The sequence below is a fragment of the Carettochelys insculpta genome, chromosome 3 (genome assembly GCF_033958435.1).
Source record: "Carettochelys insculpta isolate YL-2023 chromosome 3, ASM3395843v1, whole genome shotgun sequence".
Classification (NCBI taxonomy): Eukaryota; Metazoa; Chordata; order Testudines; family Carettochelyidae; genus Carettochelys; species Carettochelys insculpta.
In genome coordinates, this window is record NC_134139.1 from 15,792,383 (window position 1) to 15,812,423 (window position 20,041).

Below are 20,041 nucleotides of genomic sequence, written 5' to 3' on the forward strand. Positions count from 1 at the left end.
CATTTGTGTAGCCCAGCAAGAGACTGCATTTCCCAACAAGTAGATTAAGTTTTTGAAGTCAAAGCTATTGGGACTCTTTTGCTTTCCTTTTCAAAGGAGAACCCCACAATTACTGGGGACAACAGGCCTGGGGGCAGTGTAGTGTAGTGCAGCCTCCTCAGTATAGTTTGCCCTTATCTGAAACCAAAGATTACCGCTTTCGACCACTTACCAAATTCTTGGAGTGACCTTCCATCAAAAAGTAATGCCTACCCCAATCTAGCCCCATGAGCTCAATGCTTCCCTTGCTGCTGAGTAGGCTACAGCAGTGACTCTTTCCTTAGCTCGCCCATCATAAATCAAGGGCACAGTCACTCTGTGCATTACTCCTTCAGGGAAATGGAATCAGAGAAGCCAAAGGCCCTAGGTTCCTCTTCCATAAGCACCCCAATGCATAAGCACAGCCTACCCAGAACTCCAGTCCCACGGGAACATTGGGTTTACGGTTTGCTTGTCCAAGACACTTGATTGCCCACCTCACTAAACACATTACTCTTCACTTAGCATGAAAAATACACACATCCAGGCAAAATAAATAACCCCTGTGTGCATTTCCCTGGCTTAGTTTCCTCATTGTCTTTTGAGGATTTGAAGCTGGAGTCTTCTAAGGAGTTTAGGATTCCCCCTCCGGCACAAGGGTTCTCCTCCAAGTCTCTCTCCCAGGACTGCCAGCTCTCATGACTTTATTGCCCCCTCATGATTTGGGGAGTTTTTTTAACCTGTGTTCTGAAAAGAAAGCCACTGGCTTATTCAAAATAGCCATGATCTCCTAGTACTGTGAAAGAGGCTGGAACCAGCATGGTGGCCATCATTTCCCTGGAGTCCATCTACACGTGGAAGTGAGGCTACCCTTCATAAAGCTGTTTGTCAGGTTTTATCATTTGCAGGGATGTTGAAGCCAGTCCCACAGGCAACATGGCAGCCACACCTCACTTCAGGGGCTGAACCAAACACAAACTATGGGCAGCAGCGGAAACACTGTGAAAGTTATGTTGGCGTAGTGTAAAACAGTCCGGGCTTTTAGCAGGCTAAGTCTCATTAACACCCAATACAATTTAGGCTCCTAAGTCACTTAGGAACTTGAAAAAAAATTAAGCCTTATTCCTGTTTTTAGAAGAAACATGTGACTTGATAAAATCTGTAAAAAGAAACTGCACTTAATCTAATTATACATGCCCCTGTTGAGTTCCCAACTTCCGATTTCCTGTGGTACTTGTTAAAGTTCTTCTTGACAGCATGGTTAATTCTCTTGAAACTAATCCGAGGCATTATTTTTTGTTGTGCAAAAATGACACACTGCAGTAAGAAGATTATCTAAGTTAGTTTTACAAAGGCAAACCAATCCAGCCGATACAAGGGAGTAGGCGAAGAACACTGCAGTGTCTCCTCTTTCTCTCAAATCCCGGCAGCCTAAACGCTGCTGGGCTGATTTACAGTTACACGGCCTGGATCCAAGGTGTGATTGGATCCCGGGAGGTTTAGTGATGCTCGTCGCGCAACTATGAAAAATCCTGTTTTCCGGTGGCAGAGCGGAGAACACATTCACATTATTTCCCTAAATCGGGGCCAGAAGTCTGCACAAATCCTTCCAAACCAGCCTTCCGGGTTTCTTAAGGCTTAAAACTTTTATCAGTGAAACGCATGAAGCATTCACTGCAGTTTGTTTGTAGCACTCACACCACCCAGTTGGTAACACCAGTGAGTCCATATTTGGACTGTACCAACAAAGGCATTTCTCTTCGCAGGCTTGGAGTATTTTGCACAAGTTCTTCCATCACAAGAGGCATGGGACAGCTTCCCTAGCCTGTCATTCTGGTCCACTCCTCCTCTCCTTTTGGGGAGACCCTTGGATGATCTGTCAATCAAACTCTCACACATGCCAGCTCTGCATGAGGAATGCCACATCTGAGTAGGTTTGGGCCAATCACCTGACATCTGAACATTTTATCCACTGCTTTGTTTATCCGTTCACCGATTCCTTCAAAAGAATTCTGCCCCAATGAACATAGGTGATGCATGGGGTGGGGTGGGGTGGGGAGGTGCACAGGGGCCACATGCAGCCCAACACCTCCCTGTACCCACAGGCATCCCTGCGCTGCTGTGGATGAATGGGGGGTGCTTTCCCCAGAGCAGTGCAGCCTGAGATAAGCATAAGTTTCTTAGCTCGTGCCACTCCTTGGCCAAGTCGCTCTGTGGGAAGGGGGCTGCCCCACACTCATGAGCAGAGGTGGGCAAGGGGCGGAGCAGGGGCATCGGGAGGGTAGACATCGGTGGAAAAGGAGTAGGAGAGGGAGAGGCCTGGCTGGAGCAGGAGCAGAGTAGGGGCACATGGATGGTGCCCTCTTCAGAATCCCCAAACCAATCACATCTCCCAGTGAGCCCTGAGGTTGTGACCTACTCTTGTTTCTCCAGCCTGCTCCAGTGAGCAATAATCTTGCCAGAGTTCCCTCTAATACTTTCCATCCATGTGGTTACGTGCATCCAATTGAGGTAACATGCGGACGTGCACCTCAAGTCGAAACCCAAAACCTAGCTATTGTACAGGTTTTTAAAACGTGATCCTGGGGATCATGACTCCAGCCGTAGGTTCGGAGGCATTTAGAGTTTGCTACTCAAAGAATTCAATTGACGTGTACGAGAGAAATAAAAATTATGGAATGGAGAAACCAGTCAAAAAACTAAACTAACACTTTGAAAGATGCAGCAGAAAATAAAAACAAGTTTGTTTTGGGAGGTGAGCGCACAAGACGTGTGTGTGTGTGTGTGTGTGTGTGTGTTACAGGGACACACCTAGTGATGTGTATTGCCCAGTAGGGCTAACAGCCAAGCCACTGGGGGGAAGGCTGGGGGGAACCTGGCTCTGCATCCCTGAAGTGGGGTGGGGCTAGGGTGGAAGGGGCAGGGCATGGGGCAGGGCATAGGGCAGTCAGACCTCCATACTGGGGCTCCCTCCCACTCCCTCAGAGCTGTGCAGAGCAGCACTGTTGTGGCCTTTCAAAAAGCCCTAGTTCAACTGACCCCTTTGCTTCTTGTGCTCCCTCTCATCAGGAAGCCCGGCATTGCCCCCTCTAGTATACCACCCTTCCAAGCAGATCAGTCTAGTCAGACATGGCAGCCCCAGACACCAATCCCTTTATCCTGAGACCTGCCATGCACCTCCCTGCTCTACTGGGATGGCGTTTAGAGCAGGGGGAGGGGGGCACTCTGACCTCACATGTCTCCATTCCTTCCCACTCTCCATACTGCAATCAAGAGGCTCTGAGGAGCAGCTCGTGGCTGGGGCGGGAAGGCCTCCTGAAGTACATGGCCACCCAGCCATGCAGCTTAGAGGGGACTTAGTTCTTCGGCCCCATTGTTCAAGAGTTAGATGCAGGCAGTGAGCGGTGCTCATTACGGCCATGCCACACGTGGTTGCGAGCAATAGCCCTCTCACATGCTCATTTGTGTGCCGGGGGTAAGATTTTCAGTAGCACACGTGCTCCTTTGCACATGCCTGAGGTGTACACGTACTAACGCCAATCACCATGTGCAACACCTGATTTTGATATGCATACAGGCAAATGGGCACAAATCAGGCGTTGCACATGCCTGTCACACTCTGCGCCCATGCTCGAAGGGCCGGTTTGCACGGCTCAGGCAGCAATCAACAAAGCAACCTCTGCACATCATCTCAAGAGTTAAAACATGGGAAGGTTCTGGGCACAGCTCTGTGATCCAAGGAACACACTCTGAGCTAAACACACAAATTCCAAGCGTTATTGACTGAAACCTCTAGAAGCCCGCAAAGCATACTTAGTCCTAGGCTTGAAGCCCAGTCCTTAAGAATCCTCAGCTTTTGCCTTTCAGGTCAGTTCTTTAGAGTTACCTGCCATTTTATTCTCAAGAAAAAGTGCTCTGATTGGCAGTGTGTCTCCAGATCAACACTCCTTGTAAACTGAGCGGGTGGGTGGTCACCTGCGAGGGATCCAGGTGCCACCCAGCTGGTTAGCAGAGCACCCCCAGCCCCCACAGCCAGCAGCATGTGTTTCTATTGGTGGTACACATAAAATTTATTCTGCATGTTAATGTAAAAAAAAATGAGAGGAAACGTTGCTCTTCGTGAAGACGTTAACATTTCTGCCTGCCACGTATTCTTAAGGGAACAATTCTCACACCAGCTTTCCACCTGGGAACAACATCATCATCGTCATCATCATCAACTGTGGGCTCAGAGCCCATTGGTGTCTGATGCCTCTCTCACTATTCCTTTCCATCTTTCCCTGTCCAGTGCGGAGTGGCTTAGTTTCTGTAGACTAACTCTGCACCAATCTGCTATATCATCCACCCATTCTCTGTGGGGTCTGCCTCTCCTATTCGAACCGTCCATTATGCCAAATACCAGGGTCTTGATTTTTCGTTCGTCATTCATTCTGCAAATATGCCCAAATAGTTGTAGCTTCTGTTTTATAACCTTCTGCAGCAGGTTCTCTTTTGGCTGTATCTTCCTATATAATTCCTCACTGGTGACCTTCTGCATCCATCCTATTCTCAGAATCTTTCTATAACAACTCCTTTCGAACGCCAATGTCCTTCTTTCTGAATCTCTCATTATTGCCCATCTCACATCTGTACAACATGCTGCTGAATACACGTCTTCAAGATGCTCAGCTTTGTTCCTAAGCTAATCGCTTTGCTTTTCCAGATCTTATCCATCGCCTTGAAACTCGCTCTTGCTTTTGCTATTCTAGTCACTATTTCCTTCTTACAGCCTAGATCATACGTTATGTTGCTCCCTAGATATGTGAACTTCTCTCTATTTTCTAGTTCAATACATCTACACTGATCTTCCTTCCTATTTCCTTATCTCCAAAGACCATTGTTTTTGTTCTATCGATGTTTATAATCTGTCCGTACCACTTCCCTTCTTCGATTAGCACCTGCACCTTTTTCACTAGCTTCTCCCCATCTTCCTCAATAACTATATCATCCGCAAACCTCAAGCTGTTAATTTTTTTCCCATGCACAGATATCCCTTCTACCTTGATCTTGTCCATCGCTCTCTCCAGATGTGCAATGAAGACACTTGGCGATATTGCATCTCCTTGTCTCACACCTCCACTTGTTTTAAACCAACTTCCCAACTCCCTGCATGGTCTCACCACTGCCATTCCATGTTCCAGTTGATAGCATATGTGTTAGTTGCAATTTTCTTTCAGTAGCCAACTTATCGACTCAACCCTGACCGCTTGATTGGCGTCACAGACCTTGTTTATCCATGCGACGTCCGCGCTGGCACCTTTTATCATTTAGTTGCACTGGCATCAGATTTCATTCATATTGTTGTTTCATGGTCTGCACATCGACGCTCATCTGACCGACCCTCCCCCTTCATCCAGGCTTGGGACTGGCATGGAGCTCATAGAGGCTTCATGGCAGAGTTCACCTGGGAACAGTAACTGCCAAGTCCAGTCACTTGAGTCCTCACAACTTTCACAGCAGTGGCTTCCCCTCTTCATCTTAATCATTCAGCATAAATCTCAAATACCAAAGCACTGTCCTCGCTCTAGTTCTGGTGTATGTCTTTGCTGCAAAAGTCCTTCAAGTTACCTGCACTGACAGCAGAGCAGCTGCAATAGGAAAATGACCTGCGAGTGGCTGTGTCCAAGATGTCACAGCCACAGTGCTGCTAGGACTAGAGTCTGCAATGACCACCCTGAAACTTTCTATGGACGGCTCTCAGGGTGGCCAAGGGAATTGCCTCGGAGGAGGGGCCTAGCCTGGGGCAGCTGATGGGGGGGGGTCACCCCCTCCCACACTCTGTGCAGAAGTAGTGGGAGCCAGAGAACCTAGTAGCCTCCTCCACCTCACCCCGCCCTGCTGCCCTCTCCCAGACCAATGTGCTCCCCTTTCCCACAGCACCAGGAAGCAGAGCGCCCTGGCCCCGGAGTACTCCATTCCTGGAGCCACGGGGAAGCTGAGCACCATGGCTGGGAGATGGCAGTGAGGCTGAGCAAAGAGGGATGCTGGGCTGTTTCAGCTCCTGCTGCCACAGTGAGTATGGGAAAGAGACCAACCCCTGCTGCCATCCCATGCCAGGTCCACATAATTCCCTGGCTCGTGTTGCCTTGGGGAAGGGGCTTTGTCAAGGGCATGGGAAGGGTGGAGCTGAGGGGAGCTTAGAGCAGGGGAAGGTAGAGCAGAGGCCTGTTGTGGGGCGATTGCCCTGGGCCCCAACCCACCTCCACCCAGGGTCAACCCTGACTACAACATACAGGCACTGAGTGGGGCAGTCATGAGATGAGCTGCTGGAGGATTTTTTCCTAATGAATTGTGGGAGGACTCGCCTGTCCCTTTTGGGAAATTGTGGGAAGGCATCAGAGGATTAGCTGCACCCAAGTGACCAACGGAGCAGCTGACAAGCTGAGTCACTTGTGTTTTGGCTTGTCCACCCTCTTCAGCCAGTCAGCTCAAGTTACAAGCATGCTGCACTTGAGTGAAGGGCTCGTGTGTATAGAATGGCTTTGAGTTTGGGGCCAACTTTGCAGTATGCAACCCCCCAAGGTTCAGTCCTAGATTTTCTGTGTTGCTGCCAGACCAGGTTCCAGCTCTTGCGCAGGCCATAGGCATCAGCTGAGCACTGACAAATTCATAGCTGGAAACCAGACCAGCACCCCTTTATGTTTGTATTGGTAAAGATAGGGGTTAGGTTGTAAGGATGGGTTTAGTAGTTACCAAATGCTTGCATTAATTAATCTACTTACTTATAATGTCTGCATTTCATGCTGTGAGGCAACATGTAAATTTTGCTTTGTAACTACATAAATGCCTGCTCTGAACTTGCAAACCCAAGAAGGAGGAGGGTTCCCGCCACCCATCCCAGAGAACGATCAAAACTAAGTAGATCACTGTGAAGCATCATAACATAAAGACTGGGCTAACAGCCCTTTTTCACTCAAAAAGCTGTTACGTGCATGGAAGCTTTGTTTTTCTTTCCTTCCATCCCATTGTCACTGCTTCTTCCATGGCTTTTTCCTAACTTCCTTTCCCCCTCCATCAATATGACCTACTGCAACATATTTTAGGCCTCTCATGGTGGACCTACACACACAACACATGGTTAGGTCTGGCCTCTCCTGACCATTCCTGATAACACGTTCTACACATTAGGACCTGCCACCGAGACCTCCATTCCATTAAAAAAAAACAAAAACAGGCAACTTCCACTTGACCTCTCCTGCTGAGCAGAATGGACAGAGCCTCAGTGAGTATAAACTGTCGTAGCTCCATTGACTTCAGTTGAACTATACTAGTCTATGCTAGGTGGAAGCATGTACTATGCTCTTTAGGGCAGCGGGCTGGAGTCTGTTCAAGACCTTTAATGTTGATATGTGGACATAGGACTGGGTCCAGGAATGCATGGGTCATCAGGAAGATTCCTTTCCCCCTGATCTTTTGCCCATATAGCAGGTTACTTGCTTCATGCTGTATATGTAGGAGTCTCTACCTGACCTCCATCATCACCTCCTCCCCCAGTAAAATGAGCTAGAGTGAACTAAACTGGAGAAGACAGACGTTTGGATCACAGTCAGTTGTTACAGCCTCACCACAGAGGAGTGGGGCCAGTTTTCTTGCTAGCAGAACTGTAGGAATTTTGCCCCACTGCTGCAGAGAGATTTAGTGACAAGCACCTAATACTACATATCAGCTGGTTTGGGTTGTGCATCATGGGAAACAAAAGAATATTAAAGCTGAAGATCAGAACTAAGAGACCTAATATTATGAAATTCATTCCATTTACTACTAAAGTCACTGGTGCATGTACATTATTAATCTGAAACCACTAATAATTTCGCAAGAGCCTGTAAATCCAAATCCCTTCATAAGTCCTGAAAAGAAACCCAGGATTGAAAATAAAAGCTCTATATAACATTTTATTGCTCTTTTAAACTCTGTTTTGGGAACTCTTGTAAGACTGTTTTTAAGTGAATGGGCATACTTGTATTATTTCACCCTTCACTCTTGCCAAAAATTGGTCAAAAGCAATCAGGCTCTCAGGAACTGAAGTAAAATGTTTGGATTTAGAAAGAATCAATCAATTGTAATGAAGATCTTGTCAAGAGAAACAGAAGGTAACATTCTGACATACATGAACATCTGATTACCTGTTCAAGTGGTAGTGTGAGGAGCAGATCAATTAGTTGCTGGTAAACATCAGAATTTTACCACAAGGTAATAGAGGGAGACATCTGACCTGGAATTCATCTGCAAATATGACACATTTAATGGGGGCCTTAACAGAGATCTCAGCTCTCTTATACATGACGACAGCAATTTCCTCGCCTTTCAGATTTGCATGGATGGGACACATCCTACTTAATTTGCTTCATCAGTTGGTTCTACTAGTAATCTTCTTTTTCTTCCTCTCCCCCAACCTCCCACCTCCTTCCCTGCTATATAAACCTAGGATTCTATTGTTCTACTCCAATCATCTGAAGAAGTGGGTATTACCCACAAAGCTCATGATCTAGCCACAGCAGTGGCAGCAACAGCTGGGCACACCAGGATCCTTAGAATCGCCAGGCCTTGGGTCATTTTTTTCTCCTTTGTTCCTCCTATCAGTGGACCTGGCACCTGGTGCATGCTTCTTGCAGATGATATGCTCATGGGGGAGAGCAAAGCAAAAGTGGGAGAAGATTGAGAGGAATGACGGTGCATACTTGAAAGAAATGGCATGAAAATCAGATTATATGGTCTACTGATTTAATGATACCTTGCAGGAAGCCAAGGAGACTGTAAGTCGCTACCAAAAGGCATTGAAGTTCAATAATAGAGCATAATGGTGAACTGAGCAATGAATTTATGAGCAGAATAGGAACAATGTGAACTAAATGGAGAGAAGTGAGTGGAGGGATTTGTAACAGGAAATGCCTATTGAATGCCACCTCATTTCCACACGATGGTAATGGAGTCCGCACTTTTGGACAGCTCTGAGTGCTGCACAGTGAGGAAGAGAACAGGAGCAGATGTTGACTGCAGAGGAAATGAAATGTTAAGATGGCTGCTTGAAGGTACCAGGATAGATCACATTCCAAACAAATCAATGAGGGGAACTGTGAAGGTAGCATCCATTACCGCAAAGCTGAGGGAAGCAGATGGTTGGACATGTGAAAAGAAGATCATAAGAATATACTGAAAACAGAGCATTAGACTTAGAAGTGGAGGGTAGGAAAAGGGTTGAAAGACTCAAATCTAGATAATTAGATGTTATACATAAGGATCTGACTCCCTGTAGGGTTTCTGAGAAACTGCTTTTAAGACATGCTGGTAAGAGGAAAGTGGCTTTGAAGAGCCAACTCCATACAGATGGGGATAAGTCTAGGAGTATAAGATGAAACAGAGTAAATTTTTCAGAAGAATGAAGTGTTATACGTGTCTGAAAATGGGACTCAGCTTCCTAAGTCTCTTTGAAAACCAATGGGATTTAGGTGTTTACATGACCTAGGGCCTTGTAAAATGTTTACCCACAGTTCTGGAACACACATGGCCAGCAGGAGAGAGGGCCACACGTGGGGTGCTTCTCCAGTCTTAGTCTGCAGTAACTGTCATAACCAGAGCTCTCCTAACAGAGACGATGACAGACCTGCAATCTGCAGTTGCAGCACAGAGTGGGCTGGATCAAAAGCCTACTGAAGTCTCTCTCTGACAGCGCCGGGCTTTGCATCAGGCCTCTGATGCAATAACTCTTTGATACGACATCTCCAATAACACAACAAGGCCCAGCATGAAGGGTGTCGTGCATAGAGGCCTTGCCAGCCAGCCTGACTCCTGAAAACACCAACCTTTGGTGTGACCACCTCACAGTCTGAGACTGCACATCCCACATATCTGTACCAACAGAGCCCTGCTTGAGTTTACACTCTTTGTTCTGCTCCATGAAAGACTGACAAGGGCCACATCCTTGACCCAGTGCAGTGCAGACAGAAAGCACACACTCCTCTCCCCTCTCAGATAGTGGGCATGAGCCTTGGATGGTGCACCAAGCCCCGTGTGTCTGCTGCAGACAGTTAAATTATGCCAAGCATACTTAGAATCACAGACATAGAATCATAGGGTTGGAAGAGACCTTCAAGAGCTCATCAAGTCCAACCCCCTGCTCAAAGCAGGACCAATCCCAAATAAGTCCAGCAGCACTAGCAGTGTTCCATAGCGTGATCATCAGCATCTGGGACGATGAAAACATAGCACAGGACCTCCACGATGCTATTATTGTCTCACTTTTTAAGAATAAAGGCAGCAAAGCAGAATGTGGAAACTACAGAGGCATATCCCTCCTCTCCGTTGGAGGGAAGATCATCGCCCGCATCATCTTGAACCATCTAATAGCTAGTATTTCCAAGGCAAATCTACCTGAAAGTCAATGCGGTTTTTAACCTGGCCGGAGCACAGCCAATATGGTGTTTGCCATCAGACAAATACAAGAAAAGTGCATTGAACAGAACGTGCACCTGTATGCTGTCTTCATAGATCTGACAAAGGCGTTTGCTACTGTCAACAGGGAAGCCCTTTGGACCATTCTAAGATGACTTGGCTGCCCAAGAAGATTTGTCCAGATTATACACCTTTTCCATGATGACATGACAGGCGAAGTACTGTCTGATGGAGCCACATCAGCCCCCTTTCAACGTCACCAACAGAGTGAAACAAGGATGTGTTCTCGCTTCTGTCTTATTTAACCTGTTCTTTGCACGCGTCCTTAACCATGCAATGAAAGATCTGGACCGAGGTATATACTTGAAATACTGGCATGATGGTTCACTTTTTGACCTCCGTCGCCTGAACGCAAAGACTAACACAATGCAGAAACTCCTTTCTGATGCACTCTTTGCCGACGACTGTGCCCTTATGGCTCACACGGAAAACGATCTTCAGCACATTGTCAACAAGTTTGCTGAGGCCTCGCAACTTTTTGGACTATCCATCAGCCTCGGAAAGACAGATGTTCTCCATCAACCTGCACCTGGATCGAATGCTCCTGTCCCAAGCATCTCCATTGACGGCACTCAGCTTAAAGTAGTGGAGAACTTTAAATACCCGGGTAGTGTCATATCGAGTGATGGATCACTGGATAATGAGATCAATGCGCGAATATCCAAAGTGAGCCAGGCACTTGGCTGTCTGCGTGTCAAAGTTCTAAACCACCATAACATCTGGATGTCAGCAAAACCGCCTGTGTACAGAGCTGTTGTTCTCTCATCTCTTTTGTACGGGTGAGAAACATGGACACTATATAGGCGTCACATCAAGCAGCTCGAAGCATTCCACATGCGCTGCCTCCGTAACATCATGAAGATCCTCTGGCAAGACAAAGTGCCCAATCTTGAGGTCCTTGAGAGAGCCCAGATGACAAGCATCGAAATGATGATTATGAAATCACAACTACGTTGGACCAGTCATGTTAGCCACATGGATGCCAACAGAATCCCTCACCAGCTTCTGTATGGTGAACTCTCCCAGGGCATCCGGTGTATAGGTTGTCCACGGAAATGTTACAAGGATACCATCAAAGCCAATCTGCAGTACAGCAGTATCAAACCTAGGGACCTTGAGGATGCTGCCAGTGACGGAACACAGTGGCGTGCAACAGTCAGAAATACCTGCATTGCCTCTGAGGAAGACCGCTGCCAGCATCTACAAGAGGCTCGCAAATGACGTCACAGAGCATCAGCAATGCACAACCCACAGATTGCAAACTTCCCATGCACTATCTGCGGCAAAATGTGCACCTCTAGAATTGACTTATACAGTCACCAGAGGACACACCACAAGACCAACAACAGATGATCTGCACAGATTTGTCATCATCGGATCGATGGACTACCATTATTTTCAGAAAAATTCTCTCTCAAAACTGACTGGCTTTTATTGAGATACAAGCACCATATGCACAGATGAAGCCACTTGATTTGCCTGGAACTCTACAAGGAAGACTGGCATGGCACTCAAATGAGGCTGGATTTCTTCCCCTCTAAGATGTCAAAGTGTTTTCAATGGGAGTACATTAGTTGTAAGCTATAAGGGACACATGCTCCATTTAGAAGACAAACACAAAGGGCTTTTGCAGTATTATTGCACTAAAGCTGCTGATTAGTCCATTTGTTCGATGCCACCTTCACAGCCCCTCTTCCAGGCTACCAGTTATTAATGAAAGGATCAAATCATACAATCATTATCCAGTCCTTACTCAGGCAAAACTCTTAGTGAAATGAGCTCTCTGAACTTACTGTAAGATTGAGGATCTCTTGCCAAGTGTTAAGCAACCTCAGCTCCCAATAAACAACATCAGTAGGAGCTCAGGAGCTTGGTTACTGGAATTCAGTACCACATAGGTTTTTGTTCTGTCAGCCATATCCACTCTGCCAATTTACAACAGTTGAGACTCGGACTCAGAGATCTTACATTCTGGGGGAGTTGCTGATCAGTAATCCCAGTCTTAATAAAGAGTTCACACTACTTAATGAGTTACTAAATCAGAACAGAAAAATGTGAATTGGAAAGGGGAAAAAATCACTTGCAAAGTTCAGTGACTGCTTTATAGTCCAATCAAGGATGGCTGTCCCAATATGTTACTAAGCAGCAGAAAGGTTAAATTAGTTCAGTTCACACATATTTAAGTTCCGTAACCTGCGCTAGGCTTCGGCTCAAAATATTTGTCATGGCACAAATAGCTTTGGGCAGATTATCTCACTAGGATCAACTACAATATGTATTTATTCACTAATGACACAGAAGTCAATTAAAAGCTAATCTCTCTGCTGTCCAGGAAACAATCATCTTTTAAATTTTTAATTTTTTTAAATTTAAAATGTTTGTATTCTAAGTCATTAAAAGTGTATGAGGGGAAGAAAACTAGTGCATCTACTTACAGCAGAACTGACGTGCGCTGTAATTACAACAAGTTACAGAGGAAAATGTATCTTTCATGTTAGACCTTTGTTATGAATGTTTCAGCACATTAATATGATTGCTATTGCTTAGGAAGTAGAAAATCATTTATTCTGCACATGTAAATCTTTGTCAAAAATAGCAGATAGGAATACATAATTTACCTAGTGTACTGAATTTTTTATGTAAAATACTGGAATCATCACCATGAAAATGGTTGCTTGCTGAAGACACTTTTACTATGATATAAATGGTAATTTGTGTATTGGAATTTAGTTACTAATATCCTAATTTAATATACTGAAAGAATTAAGGGGGAGAGCAAGTAGATTTTCTTGGGTAAACTTCTGCAGGAGCCTAGTAAAAAATTATATTTGGATGGCTTCTACGTTAGCATGTGTTCTATGATGTCTCACCAGGATAATTCAGAAGAAATAAAAATGGGGTGAACCCGAGAGGGACCATGCTTTCTGAACAATATTGAGAAGTGCAGTTCCAACCTCTGCCTCCATTTCCCTTTGACCTCCCACACCTCTTTTCCCTACCCACCTCCCTATAGGATTGCCTTCACTTTTTAAGTTTCCAGACCAAGCCATGTTTGTGTTTCCAGAAAACCAGAGTTGCTCAGTCTGGTCACATGACTAGGTTCTGCCCCAGCTAAACCAGCTCTGAAGACAGTCAACCCAGCAAGAGGACAGTGGATAGAGAAGATACAAGCCTATTACATGGGCTGTTTGGAGTGGTTAGTGCCGATACAAAATTAACTCCCTGAACAGCCATCTCTGAATTCAGACCTCCTGCTTCACTACCCTATGTCGGTGGGTGTTACAACAGCTCACAGAGGGTGGAAGAAGGGATGATGATAGAATTCCAGCCTTTCACACTGTGGAGACTGGTTGAGAGATAGGGACAGTACCGTTGGCCACACGACCGACTCAGTCTCCCGAATGGTTGCTTAGCAATGGAAGAGCCTTCCTGGAATCTCTAGATTAATACTTCTGACTTCAGTCCCTGGCTGAAATGGGAAGCAGATACCAACTCCATTACAGTGTAAGGTTTGAAGACTTCTGTGGGCCTGCAAGAGGGAACTCTATCCATCTCTGGATGGCACTGCCTCCGGGTGACTCTGGGGATTAGCGCTGTGAGGGTAATGCCCCTCTCAGTCTCTCTCAACCCCCAGCCTGTCACTCCTAGAGCTGCTGCAGCCTCTTCATAAACTGGACCTCCAGCCATATTACTCAGTGGCCTCCCCTTCCAGGCTGTACCCATGTCCTGTCTCACCAGTATCTCTGACAGGCCTCCCTTTCACTATCCCTAAGGTTCCTCTCTCTCAGTGGTGGAAAGGGGAGGCCAAGCCTGCCCTATACTCTGTTTCATGGCTCAGGGACCCTCTAGGTAGCTGTTGAGGTCTATTTCATTCTAGGCCTTTCCCTGCAGCCTTTCCTTACCATCTGGCATGCCTCCTACTCCTTCTTGGGCATGCCAAGCCCAGAACTCCCTCCTCCCAGGGAGTAATTGTAGGCTGCCTGTTCCTGCAGCCTCCAAACACAGCTCCCTTTTCCAGGCAATGACTGAAGACTGTTCCAGCTACCTGCCCTGTCCCCTATTTCCCTTCTTTATATATCCAGCCCAGCTTGTCCCTCACTAGCTGGGCTCCCTCCCTGGGTTAGGGGACAGCTTAGTCACCTGCTTCCGCTCCTCTGTGGCCTGGTGGATTAATGAACTCCCTTCTCAATCTACATTAACCCCATCATAGCCACTGAGCGGTGAATACCCCTCACAGGGCTGTATAGGCGCTTGGGGTGTAGAGCCCACCCATGCCTGTAAGAGGTGCTCCCATGAGATCGACAGTGCACCTGCACACAACGTCAGAAGTCATCCCAGCAGTGCTGGCATACTGGAGGTTTTTCTCAGCTGTGATGAATATTGAGGCAGCGAAAGCTTCTAGGTGATTCCAGTCCTGTAGCTACCAGATGTTGGGGTAATAGGAACAGTTCTGCCAAAAGTAGGCTCTTCAAAAAATCAGTCATACTTCAGCAGTGGGGTACAATCTTACTCAATGTCTAAGTACAGTTCACAATACATGGTATACTTCATTCATGAACCCTTCTCTCCTACAAAAAGACTGCACTGTGAGCTGAACACAGGACAACATGAATTCTAGATCTCAGCAGTGGGACCTCCAGTCCAAAGCATGATCTCTAACAGTGGTCAGCACCAATGCCTGCAGAGGAGGGCACAAGAGATCCTGTAGTGTATAGTCATGGAATAACTTCCTAAATGCTATAAGGAAAATTTCCTCATCCTATCCATTATGTAACGGTGGGCTTTTGCCTTGAAGCATGTTATTTTATTTAACTGATTCTAATTATTATTATTTTAATGGTCCCTGGCTTCCACGGACAGCCTCGAAGTTCTGTTTCTTTCTTTTCAAAAATGAGGAGTACTGTGGCATCTTATAAACTGACAGATATACTGGAGCATAAGCTTTCGTGGGCAAAGACCCACTTTATCAGATGCATGGAGTTATGACAGACCCAGTTCATCTTCGCCCAGGAAAGTTTACGCTCCAACATATCTGTTAGTCTATAAGGTGCCACAGGACTTCTTGCTCTTTTTGCAGATACAGACTAACACAGCTACCCCTCTAACATGTTTCCTTTCAAAGAAAGAACCAAAATATGTGGTTTATTTACAAGCTTGAATAAGAGTATGAGACTTCAAAAGCAGTTTTGGAAAGTTCTCAGATGTTTTGTGACAGTGTTAACAGGTTGGTGATCTGGCTGTCACTCTCCTGAGGAAAAAGTTGGACATTAAAAATGGATCGCAAGTTAACCCCTTGGTATCAATGGGTTCAGGGGGTTAGTAACTTTCCATTTGATGGAGCTGGGGAATCCATGACATTTTGCCCATGGGGTTAATTTGAAAAGGAATGAGAAGTCAATTTCAGTTACAAGCCCAGGCTTAATAATAAGGGAATGAAAATAGTAAGTCACCTGAGCCATGTCTACACGTGCACGCTACTTCAAAGTACCAGCACTAACTTCGAAATAGCACCCGTCACGGCTACACGTGTTGAGCGCTATTTCAATGTTAACATCGACGTTAGGCGGCGAGATGTCGAAGCCGCTAACCCCATGAGGGGATGGGAATAGCGTCCTACTTCGAAGTTGAACGTCGAAGTAGGACATGTGTAGACGATCCGCGTCCTGCAACATCGAAATAGCGGGGTCCGCCATGGCGGCCATCAGCTGAGTGGTTGAGAGACGCGCTCTCTCCAGCCCCTGCAGGGCTCTATGGTCACCGTGGGCAGCAGCCCTTAGCCCAGGGCTTTTGGCTGCTGCTGCGGCAGCTGGGGATCCATGCTGCAGGCACAGGGTCTGCAACCAGTTGTCGGCTCTGTGGATCTTGTGTTGTTTAGTGCAACTGTGTCTGGGAGGGGCCCTTTAAGGGAGCGGCTTGATGTTGAGTCCGCCCTGTGACCCTGTCTGCAGCTGTGCCTGGCACCCTTATTTCGATGTGTACTACTTTGGCGTGTAGACGTTCCCTCGCAGCGCCGATTTCGATGTGGTGCTGCGCAACGTCGATGTTGAACGTCAACGTTGCCAGCCCTGGAGGACGTGTAGGTGTTATTCATCGAAATAGCCTATTTCAATGTCGCTACATCGAAATAAGCTACTTCGATGTAGGCTTCACATGTAGATGTAGCTCTGGAGACCAGGCAGTGTGTGAAATTGTCTTCAAAGCTATTCCAAGGTGAGAAACTCTAAATATAATCATAATTGAGAAACTCAGAGGAAATAATGGAACAGCAGCTACATTTAATTATTTTCATCTCTGCAAGTGGATAGTAAGAGAATCATATCTGTAGTAACAAAAGATGATCACTACAGATCTGTTAGTTGAACCTCCAAAATAAAGGGGATTAAAAGGACATCTAAAATGACTCTTTGAAGGAACCAGAGAAACCAAACAGTCACCCTGAGAAGCCCCAGACCATGCTCTTAGGGGTAGTTTACACTGAAATCTTAGAAAATGACTGGCAAGTTCCCATGCATGAGTATTTACATGAGAATAGCTTCACTGAGGGCCCATAGAGAAACTTGGGGAAGAGAATGGTGTGACTTGAGCCGATAGCTCACATTAGATTAGGGATGCAGGGTAAGCTTAGACCTCACAAATGAGCAACGAGACTCAACTTCAGTTTCACCCCCTTTTGCATGCCTCAGTAATTCCTCTCTTTCCAGACTCTTCTGCACTCTAGTCCTCAAGAAGTGGCCCTAGAAGCATTGAAAAAGGCAGCCCTCCTCTCTGAGGATCCCTGAGAGCAGCCTGCTTCCTGAGAATTGGCTTCTTTAGCTCTGAGAGACATGGAGGTCAAGCAAGTTTTGCACCACAGAAGGCTTCAGATGCTGCTGCTGGTCAGACTGACAACTGTTGGAGAGTGGCAGTAGGTGACAGCCAAGGAAGTTTCCCAAGCAGTTTGGGGGCAGTAAGGGAGAGAGGAATTGACTATGTCTGGTTCCTTAGATCCATCTTCTTCCTGCCACAGTGTCCTCAGTGGAGAACTGTGCACTCCTGATGGGTTGAAATGCCTCAACTGTCAGCAAAGTGTTGGTAAATTTTTGGTCATGTGCTCATATACTGTAGCGATGGGGACCATATTAGTCTTGTCCTCCAGGAGTTCATATGTTCCCTGCTGCTTGCATGATCACCAAACGAATCAAACTGTCCACAGCCCTTTTGTCCAAGAACAGTACTTCAGGACCAGAAGGGAAATGAGTAGCAACTTTTACCATCCCTTCTCCTTCTTCCCAAATCACCTAGTACTTTACTAAGGCGTTCTTACCCATGCCTCTCATTCGCTTTTAATATATCTCCTTATACTTCATGATCAAATTTACAGGCATTTTGACACTATGAATTTTTAATTAGTATTTCCATCCCAGCCAATATTCAGTTTTCTGCACTCAAACAGGGACCACTAATCGTGTCCAATTGGACTGATAATGGGTTTTTCCAACCTGAAAAAAAATTAATCAGCTATCCCAAACCCAAGCACTTTCATTGTTTCTTTTAATCAATCACCAGTTGTAAAGTGCTGTTGTTAAGTCTTTCAACAGAATGCATCTCCACTTAAATAGAAAAAAAGTGAATGCTGTATTACTATTACAGTAACACAGAATAATAACAAAAACAATAATTTGCTATGGAACCATAATATTAAAATGCTATGTAATATTTTATGATATAATCATAAATTCACAGCCAAAAAAGAAAGCCAAACTGTTCTTTTTCAAATCAGTGTGGTTTAGAGGGGAAATGAAACCGATATAACAAGATGAGGGTTCTACAATCTCCCTTAGAAGCTTATTCCCCAGCTTAACTATTCTTAAAATTAGGAAGGCTTTTTCCTAACACCTAACCTAAATCTCCCCTGCTGCAGATTAAACCCGTTATTTCTTGTCCGATCTTCAGTGGACATGGAGAACAACCAACCACAGACCTCCTTATAGCAGCTCTTAAACATATTTGAAAGTTTATCTGGCTCCACCTTCAGGTTTTTTTTTTTTCCTCAAGGTTAAACATACCCAGTTTTTAAACCTTTCCTGATAGGCCTGGTGTTCTAAACTGCTTATCACTTTGGGGCTCTCCTCTGGGCTCTCCAACTCATCCATGTAAGCCTTCTCACAGGTGTCACCAGCAGCAGCAAGAGTTAGGTTGAGTAAGAAGGAGTTCTTAACACCACAAAACAGGACTGCCTCAAGGCTCCACTCAGTGATCTGTATCGGAGGGGTAGCCAAGTTAGTCTGTATCTTCAAAATAAGACACCTCATAGGGCTTGTCTACACTAGCTCCCTACTTCAAAGGGAGGATGGCAAGTAGGGTATTGGGACTTCATTAATGAAGAGCTGTGTTGCATATGCAGCCTTTCATGAAGCAAATTCCCACCCCAACCCCGCAGTAACTTCAAAGTGCCGGCTCGCGTCCAGCTGCAGCTCACCCACCGGTACTTCAAAGTGCCTGGGGTACTTCAGGGTACAAAATTTTGAGGAGTAAAGGGACTTAGAAGTACCCTGGGCACTTCGAACTACCAGTAGGTGAGCCACAACTAGACACGAACTGGCACTTTAAAGTTCCCGTTGGGGGGCGTAGGGGAATTTGCTTAATGAAGTGCTACATATGCACTGCAGCACTTCATTAATAAACTCCCAAAACCTTACCTACCATGCTCCCTTTGAAGTAGGGAGCTAGTGTAGACAAGCCCATAGACGAACAGATATTTTGGAGCATAAGCTTTCATGGTCAATGACCCGCTTTGTCAGATGCATTAGTGATCTGTGAAAACTAACCAGTACTCATGGGTGCCTCGAACACAGGGATTCCCAACCCAAGGTCCGTGGACCCCTAGGGGTCCATGAGTATTGCTGGGGTCCACGAAAAAAAGAAATAAAAATGATCATAGAAAATAAGTTTTATACAAATTGCAAAGTTACAATTTATTATTTTTAAATTAAAATAATGTTATTAACTGTTGTTCCTTTTTCATTTAAAGAAAATTATGAAGTGGCTAGAATTGGTTTGATGGGGGTGGGCAAATGGTTTGAGGAGGGTGATGGGGGTTCTGTGAATGGTTTGGGGGGTCCGCACTAGTGAAATGGTTGGGAACCACAGCTCTAAGGCAATATTTCTCCCGTTGCAAGGAGAGTCTGGATAACAAAGAAAATTATTAAAAGAAAGGGAACCTTATGTTAATTTGAGAAAACAACTCAACTGAGATTCAAAAGAATGAATCCTATGTAGTCGCCCACCCTACAGTAATCACCCGCCATCTGCTGAACAGTGTTCTCTGCCTCAGTTTCCCATCTTGCCACGTGAAAGTCCAATGAGCAAACATTCCTTTAACTCCCTTTCCCTCCACTGCACCCCACTCACATCTGGCTGTCCTTGGTCAGCAGAGGCAGAGTTCAGAGCTGCATTCACAAGGTTTCACCTCCCACTGTCCAAAAAGGCAGGTGGAGTATCAGAAAATGCTTATGTTGGTACTGCTGACTCTGCAACAACCCACTGCTGCTAGTGT

At 45.8% G+C, this 20,041-nt stretch overlaps 1 protein-coding gene across 2 annotated transcripts in view; it reads right to left on the reverse strand.

Annotated features, from left to right (window-relative positions):
* Window positions 1-20,041, reverse strand: part of KIF16B (kinesin family member 16B) — a 286,791-nt gene that overhangs the window by 21,355 nt on the left and 245,395 nt on the right. The window lies entirely within an intron of this gene.